Source organism: Saccoglossus kowalevskii, chromosome 17 (genome assembly GCF_978046115.1).
Source record: "Saccoglossus kowalevskii chromosome 17, keSacKowa6.1, whole genome shotgun sequence".
Classification (NCBI taxonomy): Eukaryota; Metazoa; Hemichordata; class Enteropneusta; family Harrimaniidae; genus Saccoglossus; species Saccoglossus kowalevskii.
In genome coordinates, this window is record NC_140657.1 from 9,409,032 (window position 1) to 9,422,647 (window position 13,616).

Consider the following 13,616-nt stretch of genomic DNA (forward strand, 5'->3'; position numbering starts at 1 on the left):
ATCCCAAATTACAGTTTTCAGAGGGTTTCTGCCTTTGTTTTCACCGTGATGATGCCTGGATGCCCACAAATAGAAATCTTAGCATAACATCTCATTTTGAGAAGTGCAAGCTAGTAAATATGACACAACAAAATTATGTGTTTTAATTTTTCGGCTGATACGAAAAAACATTTTTAAATAAGCACCTGCAAATTTAACGACTTTTACTCTATGCATATTGAATTTTAATTTTTATTTTAGCTACAGGTTCAACAATTTTATTGTGGGAATATACTTTCTTTTAAATTAGCTATGTATTTAATTAGTGTACTGGTAATTAAAGATTAACTATAATAGCATGCTAGCTAAAAAGACATGGCTTGTACAGTATTTAAAATACAACTTTGCAGCCATTGCATTTGAATGTGTGTGTTTCATGCCAAGACCATGCAGCTACATGTATGAACAATAAAATTGGAGTAGTGTGACAGTTGTATTTAGCACATAGCACATATATTGTTACCATGACAACACACATTCTATAATTATGTAGATACTGTAAACTTTGAAGTCACGTGATCACTAGATCTTAGGATTCATAAGATAACTCATACATTATTTTCAATTATGCCATTACTCGTAAGAAATCTTTGCAACCATCAGGTATGAACCCTTTTATTTTATGTTTGAGTATGTTTTAAATTTTATATAAAAAAAGTATCTGGATATGAGAGCTTTCGATCTTCGCCTTATATTGATTGATTGTAAAAAATCGGCTGACTAACCATAAGTATATGCGGATATCCGTATGTTGTTGAGTATTATGGTCTGCCATGAACATGTATCTTTAATAAATGTGCATGTTCATGTCATCACTCCCACATTACCTGTGTAAAGCTCCCCTTCCTGACCTCTTCAAATATTTATGGCATGACTTAACGGCTCAAGGCATCTGATAACCTAGCTTAGCATGTCAGGTAATTTGTAGCAACAGAATTGCTTGTAAATATATACCGGTATATAAATAATGACAATTCACTTTCATAAACTATCATTATACTCAGGACATGAAATCTGATAGATATATACTACCTTTGCTATCATAAACTAGTATTAATATCTTGATATGAAATCTGATAGATATATACTACCTTTGCTATCATAAACTAGTATTAATATCTTGATATGAAATCTGATGGATATATACTACCTTTGCTATCATAAACTAGTATTAATATCTTGATATGAAATCAGATAGATATATACTACCTTTGCTATCATAAACTAGTATTAATATCTTGATATGAAATCTGATAGATATATACTACCTTTGCTATCATAAACTAGTATTAATATCTTGATATGAAATCTGATAGATATATACTACCTTTGCTATCATAAACTAGTATTAATATCTTGATATGAAATCTGATGGATATATACTACCTTTGCTATCATAAACTAGTATTAATATCTTGATATGAAATCTGATAGATAGATATATACTACCTTTGCTATCATAAACTATTATTATACACTTGATATGAAATCTGAAAGATATATACTACCTTTGCTATCATAAACTAGTATTAATATCTTGATATGAAATCTGATAGATATATACTACCTTTGCTATCATAAACTAGTATTAATATCTTGATATGAAATCTGATAGATATATACTACCTTTGCTATCATAAACTAGTATTAATATCTTGATATGAAATCTGATAGATATATACTACCTTTGCTATCATAAACTAGTATTAATATCTTGATATGAAATCTGATAGATATATACTACCTTTGCTATCATAAACTAGTATTAATATCTTGATATGAAATCTTATAGATATATACTACCTTTGCTATCATAAACTAGTATTAATATCTTGATATGAAATCTGATAGATATATACTACCTTTGCTATCATAAACTAGTATTAATATCTTGATATGAAATCTGATGGATATATACTACCTTTGCTATCATAAACTAGTATTAATATCTTGATATGAAATCAGATAGATATATACTACCTTTGCTATCATAAACTAGTATTAATATCTTGATATGAAATCTGATAAATATATACTACCTTTGCTATCATAAACTAGTATTAATATCTTGATATGAAATCTTATAGATATATACTACCTTTGCTATCATAAACTAGTATTAATATCTTGATATGAAATCTGATAGATATATACTACCTTTGCTATCATAAACTAGTATTAATATCTTGATATGAAATCTGATAGATATATACTACCTTTGCTATCATAAACTAGTATTAATATCTTGATATGAAATCTGATAGATATATACTACCTTTGCTATCATAAACTAGTATTAATATCTTGATATGAAATCAGATAGATATATACTACCTTTGCTATCATAAACTAGTATTAATATCTTGATATGAAATCTGATGGATATATACTACCTTTGCTATCATAAACTAGTATTAATATCTTGATATGAAATCTGATAGATATATACTACCTTTGCTATCATAAACTAGTATTAATATCTTGATATGTAATCTGATAGATATATACTACCTTTGCTATCATAAACTATCATTATACTCTTGATATGAAATCTAATGGATATATACTACCTTCGCTATCATAAACTATTATTATACTCTTGATATGAAATCTGAAAGATATATACTACTTTTGCTATCATAAACTATCATTATACTCTTGATATGAAATCTGATGGATATATACTACCTTTGCTATGATAAACTATTATTATACTCTTGATATGAAATCTGAAAGATATATACTACTTTTGCTATCATAAACTATCATTATACTCTTGCTATGAAATCTGATGGATACAATGTATATACTACCTTTGCTATCATAAACTATCATTATACTCTAGATATGAAATCTGATAGATAAATACTACCTTTGCTATCATAAACTATCATTATACTCTTGGTATGAAATCTGATGGATAAATACTACCTTTGCTATCATAAACTATCATTATACCCTTGATATGAAATCTGATAGATAAATACTACCTTTGCTATCATAAACTATCATTATACCCTTGATATGAAATCTGATGGATATATACTACCTTTGCTATCATAAACTATCATTATACCCTTGATATGAAATCTGATGGATATATACTACCTTTGCTATCATAAACTATCATTATACTCTTGGTATGAAATCTGATGGATAAATACTACCTTTGCTATCATAAACTATCATTATACTCTTGAAATGAAATCTGATGGATAAATACTACCTTTGCTATCATAAACTATTATTAATATCTTGATATGAAATCTGATAGATATATACTACCTTTGCTATCATAAACTATCATTATACTCTTGGTATGAAATCTGATGGATAAATACTACCTTTGCTATCATAAACTATCATTATACCCTTGATATGAAATCTGATGGATATATATTACCATTGCTATCATAAACTATCATTATACCCTTGATATGAAATCTGATGGATATATACTACCTTTGCTATCATAAACTATTATTATACTCTTGATATGAAATCTGATGGATATATACTACCTTTGCTATCATAAACTATCATTATACCCTTGATATGAAATCTGATGGATATATACTACCTTTGCTATCATAAACTATCATTATACCCTTGATATGAAATCTGACAAAATATTGTGAATGCGAGGTCGTAGAACCTTAAAGGAAAATAAAATGTTGATTTTCCAGTTCAGACAGTCTTGTCTACATAATGTTAACATTTTTGAAATAGATCAGACAATTAATAAAATTATAATAGAATACATTTGTACACCTTGATAGATGTAGGAAACATTGAAAATGGCTTTTCCACTGTAAGTAAAACATCAATCTCAGAACAAGGTAACATAAAATGTATTTATATGGTGCTGGTTTCAGCTAAAAAAAATAATGTATTAATATCCTATTGTCACTTTCTGCCCATTTCAATTTCAAAGTACTGCAGGGGCTTTTCTTTTGGTCAAACATGTATGTATCTACAATGTAACTAATCTTCTAGGACAAATAAAGCCTTCTAAATTCCTGTTCACAAATAATTCAATATGCCTGCTTAAATTCATATTCTGAATGTGATTTCTCATTACCCATTTACAATTTCAACAAGAGGGAATGCAACTCAAGTTTCCTAATAGATCATCATAAAATCTGTATTAGAAGCCGCATCTCTAATATAAGTCACACCCATTCTTTTTGAGCAATGGGGTACCAAAAATTTACCATTTCTCATATGTGTAGATGCTCTAATTGAAGCCGCATCGCCTCTGCTGCATTGTACTATTTTAATAGAAGTCGCAGCTTCTAATACAGATTTTACAGTACATGAATTAAGCAGTTATGAATGAACTGTGAGGGCAGTATTAGGTTATTGACAACTTGGTCTGAACACATTCACAGCCAAGTAAAGTTGATTAAACTAGACATTGTGAAAATGTAAATAACTTTTCAATATTTATGTCCACTGAGTAATGCATATCACCATGGTAATTGTTTTATTGCAGAACCTTTACAAAATTAGTTACATGTAGTCAGCTCCCTAATCACGTTTTATCTACAAATTACTAGTACAAATCTTTGATGCAATCTGAAAGAAAACTTATCAAAATGTCATCAGTTAAAACATATTTGTGTGAAATTGTTATTGCACATATATTTGCAGTTTATAATTTATTTTTATTCATTTATCAATTACAATGATTTCCATTAGGTTTTATTACATGTATCTTCTTATCCTATCTGCATCATTCATCACTCATCTTGAGTTCCAATTGGAAGGTTTTTAATCAAACAAGCTTTATTTCCAGGCCATACCAACTCTATTACATGCTTAACGTCTTAGTACTTGTAGGTTTTATACTAAAGATTCCTGCAGATTTGCAAATTTACGTCAAGTTTTAATGTTACTGGTGAAATTTGTTTTGTTTATGCGAGACTGACAATAAAATTTTGTTTTTAACAAACATGAACATTAGGAGGAGTTATTTAGACTTCTTAATCATTACATATTGCAACTTATTAATTATGATCAGTTGGAATATGTTTAACGTTCATTATTAAGTTTTTTAGCTTTAGTAAAATTAGTAATATTTATTTCAGATTTATTTTTTGATTTATATTTTTTCAGTTCTCATAAAACATATCAATTGAAGTGTTTTGCCTTTATCTCAGGAGTGGTGAAAATTACTCTCTGCTGTGTTGTTATTTCACTTTGTTATCTACGGTAGTTTATTGGAATGTCAGCTGTATTTTATTATTATCTGTTTTACAGTAGCTGCAGCCATTCAGTTAACTTCACACTTTTTTTTTAAAATATTTTTTTGTGTTAACTTCACACTTATACTTGTAATAGAAAATAAATTTAATATTTGAGAAAATAACAAAAGCTGGATTTATTAAGTATAATGCTGTTAAAGGGGAACAAAATGTTGTAAAATCTGAAGTAATCATGGAAAATCAAAATCAATCATCATGTAACATTATGTGAAAATCATAACTCAAATTGAGGATAACATTTCTTCACCCCTTCCACCCCTTCAATTATAGTGGTCTAGTCTTTTGAATTTACTTGAGTTGCCACTTCTACACATTGAAGGGCAATGTTATACCCCTTTAAATATAATGGTTTAGTCCTTTGAGTTTACTTCAGTTGCCACTTCTACACATTGAGGGTCAATATCCACCCCTTCATTTGTCATGGTCTAGTCCTTTTAGTTCACTTCAGTTGCCACTTCTACACATTGAGGGTCAATATCCACCCCTTCATTTTTAATGGTCTAGTCCTTTGTGTTTACTTCAGTTTCCACTTCTACATATTGAAGATCAATGTTACACCCCTTTAATTATAATGGTCTTGTCCTTTGAGTTTACTTCAGTTGCCACTTCTACACATTGAGGATCAATATCCACCCCTTCATTTATAATGGTCTAGTCCTTTGTGTTTACTTCAGTTTCCACTTCTACACATTGAAGATCAATGTTACACCCCTTTAATTATAATGGTCTAGTCCTTTGAGTTTACTTCAGTTTCTACTTCTACACATTGAGGATCAATGCTCACCCCTTCATTTATAATGGTCTAGTTCTTTGAGTTTACTTCAGTTTCTACTTCTACACACTGAAGGGCAATGTTACACCCCTTCATTTATAATGGTCTAGTCCTTTGAGTTTTTACTTCAGTTGCCACTTCTACACATTGAGGGTCAATATCCACCCCTTCATTTATAATGGTCTAGTCCTTTGAGTTTACTTCAGTTTCTACTTCTACACATTGAGGATCAATGCTCACCTCTTCAGTTACAATGGTCTAGTCTTTTTAGTTCACTTCAGTTGCCACTTCTACACACTGAAGGGCAATGTTACACCCCTTTAATTATAATGGTCTAGTTCTTTGAGTTTACTTCAGTTTCTACTTCTACACACTGAAGGGCAATGTTACACCTTTTTAATTATAATGGTCTAGTTCTTTGAGTTTTTACTTCAGTTGCCACTTCTACACATTGAGGGTCAATATCCACCCCTTCATTTATAATGGTCTAGTCCTTTGAGTTTTTACTTCAGTTGCCACTTCTACACATTGAGGGTCAATATCCACCCCTTCATTTATAATGGTCTAGTCCTTTTAGTTCACTTCAGTTGCCACTTCTACACATTGAGGGTCAATATCCACCCCTTCATTTATAATGGTCTAGTCCTTTGAGTTTACTTCAGTTTCTACTTCTACACATTGAGGATCAATGCTCACCCCTTCAGTTACAATGGTCTAGTCCTTTTAGTTCACTTCAGTTGCCCCTTCTTGTCTATCTCCAAGACAATCAAGTTCATTCACAATCTTTGCATATTTACAGTGAAAGTTTTTTGAGATAGCTTTTAGTTTTCTAAGGCATGAATATAAGCTAGATTGCCGATTATATCTCTGTCCATTAGCACTGTGTCATATTAGTTTAAGTCATGTTGCTGTGATTACCTCACCCTACTTCATTAACATGCAGAATACGTACATTAAGATGCAGTCATCGTAAAGCAGTCATTGCCTGCTCACTTCTGTGTGTCAGTTGTGTTGATCTGTTGTTGTGTATCACGGTTGTCATGGATTTTGTAAAAAAGAAGTACAGTGATGGAAGGTGAGAGTTGACACTCTTATTTGATGTTGATAAATAATACAACCTGCGTCTTACACCTATAATAGGGAGGGTTGACACTTTGTACTAATTAGCTGTGCCTTTCCCGCAGGTCTAGTAATAAATATCTTTTTATCAATAGCTTTTACAATTTAAGTAAGGTTTTGTGGTGTTTTTATTTCAAATCAATTCACTTATACTTCAGTATTATATGTCTGCAAGGTAAAACGTTGTTATTGACTGGTCGGTTGGCTACTAGTATTCATGCATCGATCATGATAGGTATTCTATTCCATGCAGTGTTGAATTCCACCGCTGACACCATGTGTGGGAGGCACTGAGTTGTTTTAATCATACATGTACATGTGTAGAGTGGGGTTCTTGTTCAACATTATCATATTTTTCATAAATACCTTATTATTATTTTGATATTGAGGCATTCACAATTTTGTTGGTCAATACTTAGTCTTAGTCAATTGTCTTTGTATAATTAAAATGTTTTTTAATTTTTAATCATAATGAAATTATATCAGTGCATTGAAAGTACTGTTGACAGGGTTAACATGACTTATGCCAAGCACCAATCAGGCAGGAAGAATAGGTCAATTCACTGAAAAAGACTTTTTTTTAATAAACTTTAAAGGCTTTTTGTTATGTGCACCCATATTTTATATCTAATATCATATTTCAAAATCCTACAAGTCTAATAATTTATCTAAATTTTTTTTCCCTTTGAAAATTCTATAACTGTGTTCCATATTTAATGTAGCTGGGAAATAAAATAAAGCTTGTTAATATATTATCATTCAAGATGAAATCTATTTTTTCCTATCTGAGTGTGATGAATTGTCATACAAGTTAACTGAACTTATTGACCATTAAGTACTCTTGAATTGAATTTAATAAATTGTAATTATTATAAAATTTGTGTAACCAATTATGATTGACAACCAAATTCAAATGTAATGCTTTTGAGTTATGCTTATCGGTATTTGTAAACACCTTTCCGAACCTTGGTGCCCAATATACATTATGCATTTAATATAGAAATGTAGCATGTTGTACTAATCTGGACCCGAGGGATCAGAATGCTAACTCATTGGTAGTCAGATCATGCAGGCTCAGTGGTGCCAAGTGATTTGTATAATTTTTACTACTTTACATAAACTTGTTTACCCTGTGAACTGAATAATATACACCAATCAATACTCATTACTGCAAGAAGGTGTCGTCATCACTGAGATTATTCTATCTAGCTATATCACACATAAAGTGATCATATATAAATGATTTGTGATAAGTGTTACAGACTGTAGCTATTACAATGATGAAAGCTATACTATGTACTATGAATTTACCAAAGATATCTGACTTTCCAGTATCAAAACAATATCAATAAGTTCATTATCCTTATTAATACTAACCACCCTGAACTAACACGTGACATAGTATCTGAAAGTCTGTTTTGAAAAACACAAACTATTGTATTAATTTTCACTGTCTGATCTTTGGTTATTTTTACATTCTGTTTTTTTACTCGTTACCCTTCTATTCATTACTTCCAATATGGTGTAATAAAACTTTATTATTATTATTATTATTATTATTATTATTATTATTATTATTATTATTATTATTATTATTATTATTATATATTGCTGATTGACAAGTGATTATAGATATTATCAAGAATTCATAATATAAGGATATGCAATGATATGATACGTGTATATGCTGAAGATGACACATGAATTTAAGAAGAAATAAATGCTGATTGCGATATGATCACAAAGTCACATGGCAAACATTCTGTATTTCTAGAAATGTAAATGAGTGCCTTTCTGAAATAGGTGGTTAGTTTTGTATTGGGTTGTTTTTCTAGTGTACTTAATGTTAAAGTGTGCATTACTGACATAATGCACTTTTTAATATCTTGCTCATTTCTGTTGATGCATTTGAACATTTTCAAGTGTCCACTGTGTTCTGTGATGCTAATGGTTAGAAATGTATTTGATTGACATACACATGAAATTGAGTCTTTATCACATACACCATAGATGCATTGGTTCTTGTCTTATATATCTTTGATATTACCTACATGTATATTGAGTGAAATTATCGTTAAACAGAATAATGTTTCAACACTACTGTAAAATCTGTATTAGAATCCGCATCCCTAATGAAAGTCACACCCAATATTTTTGAACAATTGAGAACCAAAAAATCACCATTCTTCATATGTGTAGATGCTCTAATAGAAACCACATCCTCTCTATTGCATTGTACCATTTTAATAGAAGCCACAGTTTCTAATGGAGATTTAAACACTACTTGATAAACCTGCATTTGATTGGGTTTCAGATCATGAATAAAATTAAGCAATAGTGTCCCATGATTCCATGATGCTTTTTCTTTAAAGTTACACCGCAAGACAATTCATAAAGTTTATAATTGGGCTGGACTGTTCATGAAATTTCTTTATTCACTCACCCTATCCAAAGTACATATACAATGTACATAGCATGCAGTAATTTAGAATGAAGGCAAATCTTTGTGAATCCATGTTGCATCACTATTCATAACTAAAGAAAATTCTGACAATAACTGGGAAGATGATACAATCAGAAAAACTGATATCATTGAATATTGGTCATTAACATTAATTTTTTGGCTATTTACATAAATTCAGACAATTATATATTTAATAGTACAAGTTGACACAAGATTCTAGTGCTACTGGTAGTATAGCTTAAGACATGCTCTTTTAGTGCAACATTATTCTACTTAAAACAGACAGACTTTCATATATAGTTTACTTAACAAGCTTTATTTTATCATGTGAGTATCACATAGCTGTACTCCATAATACCTAAGTAAGGACAGTTGTAATTCACAGTGTTCCATGACTGCCATCATATCTCCTGCCTGGACTAAAATAGTACAATATGCAAATTGTATTATTTGAAAACTTGTATTAATTAACCTAATATTATCATAAATTATGCACTATTAAAAATATTGCCATTTTTAGTCTAGGATAATGGAGGTACATGTACATCAACCACGTGTGACCATGTCTCCCTGTTATGAAAGGTACACAATTACTACAAATTAGGATTGTTTTATTTATGTGATGTAACATTTTTCTGTGTGATGGAATAGTCCATCTATGTGATGCAACATTCCATCTACTCTAAAATAGTTTATTTTTGCTATTTTCGCTGAAGGAAAGATTCAGTGAAAATAACATCCATTGAATATACCTTTTTTTCCTATATTTTACATTCAACTCACCAAAAATCAGTGAAAATAAATTCCTGACTGAACACGCAAAACGTCTTTTCCACGATGATTAATTCCAGCTAAAAGTATTTTACAGTATATGGCACCTTGTAAATTTCCACACTATACACATATCATTTCTGGTTACTTTCTTCAAATGATAATTCTATTTTATTTTCAAAATTATTATTATAGAAGATAATACAAATTATGACATTTACAATTTTTTACCAATATTTTTAGAAATATTTGTTATTACACAATTAGGATAAGAACGGGAAGCCATAGTCATATCAAATTCATTAGTTTTAAATTTTATAGTATGTGCTCAGTCTAGTTTTTAATATATTTTTTTGCCTTTCAGTCTACATTATTTAATATGCATGTATCCCACACATATGTTGCTGACAGAAATCTTAAACAACTAGCCTTGTAGTCATAGAACCATTCTTATGTATTATGTTGTAGTATGTTTGGATTCACAGCTTATTGCAATTTTTTTTTACTAAGGATAGTATTTTGTGCATGATTCTTAAAATTGTCTAATGTCCTGTCTGTGCAAAGTGTCAACTAAAATTAATGAGTCACCAATGTATGCAGGTACAACTGTATCCTCCGTACATTATAGCCATGAGAGGGAAGAAGATGTAGTGTGTCTACATGAATCTGATTAGCCACTAAGTATTAAAATGGTACTGTATCTCATTAGAGGATTCATGAAGAAAACCATATGTTTGTCAGCATGCTTAGAATTCTTCAGAGAACACTGGACGAAATATATTGAGTTCTAATAAACCATATTTTCCAACATTTCGGTTGTATATACAATTTCTCTCAACATCTCCAAAGAAAATATAAAAAAAATTATATCTAAAACAGGTGTTAAACAGGATATTTAATGTGTCGCCTTGTAAAATAGAGAGCAGTTAACACACAAACCCTGTTCTTCTAAATTATACATATCTCAATCCATAAGCAAACAGCTATTACATGATTTGCTCATAAGGTGATGCATATTGTTATTAATAATATAGGTTCTTGTCTAAAAGATGTCAAACTGGGGTGATAAATCATATTGAGTACATTATGGTTAATAATTTAATGGGAAATTCCAAGATTGATTGGTTAATTACAAGATGCATTCGTTCTGCAGGGGGATCAATGGTTTTCAAAGTTGTGTGGAATTACATTGTTTTTACAATACAGTTTTGATGTGTTGATTTTGATGTGTTGATCATAGATGTGTTGATTTTGATGTGTTGACCATAGATTTTTAGGTTATACACACTATTAAATAAAAGAGAAACAAATATGTTTTTTGTTGCATAATTATTATTTAGACTTGAATCATTAACTTTTTGAAGTTTGCCTCCAGTATGAAATATTTTTCATGGAGAGAAATTGTCTGTAAACATGCAAAAATGGGCTTTTTCGAACTATCTTCATAGGAATTCATGTTTTAATGAAAAATAAATAGTATTCAGCAAAATTTCTCAATGATTTGGAGCAACCGTAAGTAGACATCTAATGTACATATAATTTTATCCCTATATGTATTTTAACAACATTTTGAGTTAGGATACATTTTTACAAAGAGTAATTTAAATAGTTCACCATTTTTATGGATGTTTGACACATATACATGTATGTGTAAAGAGAAGTTTTTTTTTTATAAATTAAAAATTTATTTGGACTTCGTTTGTTTGTCCTTCCATCTGTTCACAGATTGATTTCATTGAATTGTCGTACATGGCAATGTCGTATAGTTAGAATGTGCACTTTGAAATTTTATTTTGATTCATCCACGTTAACTAGGTTTTTGGGCGAAAAATGGTAATTTGTTGGTCTTAAACAATGTACTGATAACAGTTCTCTCTGGCACATGGCAATGCATTGAGAAATTTTATTCAAAATTGGTTGAAATATAGATTATAATAGTCAAAGAATACATAATCTAGTAGTAACATTTTATGGTGATCCATGCACTTTTGGAAAGTATGTTAGGTACATTATGGTAATTTTTATTCAAAAATGGTGATGAAATGATGTTTTCTTTGGTTATCTTTGGTTATATGTGGAGTAATTTTGTTTGCTGTAATATCAATCAAGTTAAGTGCATATAGTAAACATAACTATAATTGATCTTATGTACATGCAGGGTTATGACAGGTTATGGTTTGTTTGTCTAGAAACTGTCAACTATATAGCATAAAGCCATCTCATAAAAGTAGAAATTTAAATATAACTGTTTCACTGCTTTTTTTTTACCTTGCCCGTACCATCAAAGATGGAAGGGAAAGGTATATTAAGGGAAAAATTTTGTTTGGCGTTGTCGTCGTCATCATGTCGTCGTCGTTAATAATTGTTATTGTGTGCATAATAACTTTACTAATTCTATTCCAAACTTCATCAAACTTAGTCACCTTATTCATCAGTATAAAGTCTTCCCTGAGTTTGAACAACAGATGTCCTGTATGAAAGTATCATGCAAAAATTGATATTGATAAATTGATAAAAATCTGATAAAATATTTTGACTGTTTCTACTTGACTAATCACTGGTGATACACATCAAAGGTCACTGATCTCAGTGGAAATATGCATTGTTCTATGTGTTCAATGAAGCAAATCATTTATCTTGTAATAATATCCTTGGTAATGCATCCCCCAAATCCCATGGGAATACTATACTGGGTTTCAAACCCAACTCATGGAGAGATTTTTTTGCACAGTCTGATACACATTTGCAAACCTACCAATAAAATCTTTACAGAAAACAAGATGTCAGAAAATCAATATAAGCACTCCTATGAACTGGGTGCCAAACTTTGATCAAGATCTGAAGCTAATAGAAAATCTGTTTAGTTCAAAGTTATCAAATCAAAAACAATACATAAAGAGCAAAACGTTGCATCCACATTTTGAAAAGAAAATTGTACTAAAATAAATGTATTCTGTATTTGACAAACAGTTCATTCGACAAATGAAAACTCACAAGAATATGTTTCAGCTATTAGAACAGAATGATAGAGTTTTTATAATAATAGTTGAAAACATACTTCAAAAACAAAGATTGCAGTGGTTGGATATGTAGATTCTCAGGAGGCACCAGTACTGTTGACTTCCCCCTTCACTGGACACCAACTAACTATTTAAGTTGATTTGCATACAAAGCAGAGCTTGCA

The 13,616-nt window shown here is 30.1% G+C and overlaps 1 protein-coding gene across 1 annotated transcript in view; it reads left to right on the top strand.

Moving 5' to 3' along the window:
* Positions 1 to 13,616, top strand: part of LOC102802676 (potassium channel subfamily T member 2-like) — a 117,328-nt gene that overhangs the window by 61,233 nt on the left and 42,479 nt on the right. The window lies entirely within an intron of this gene.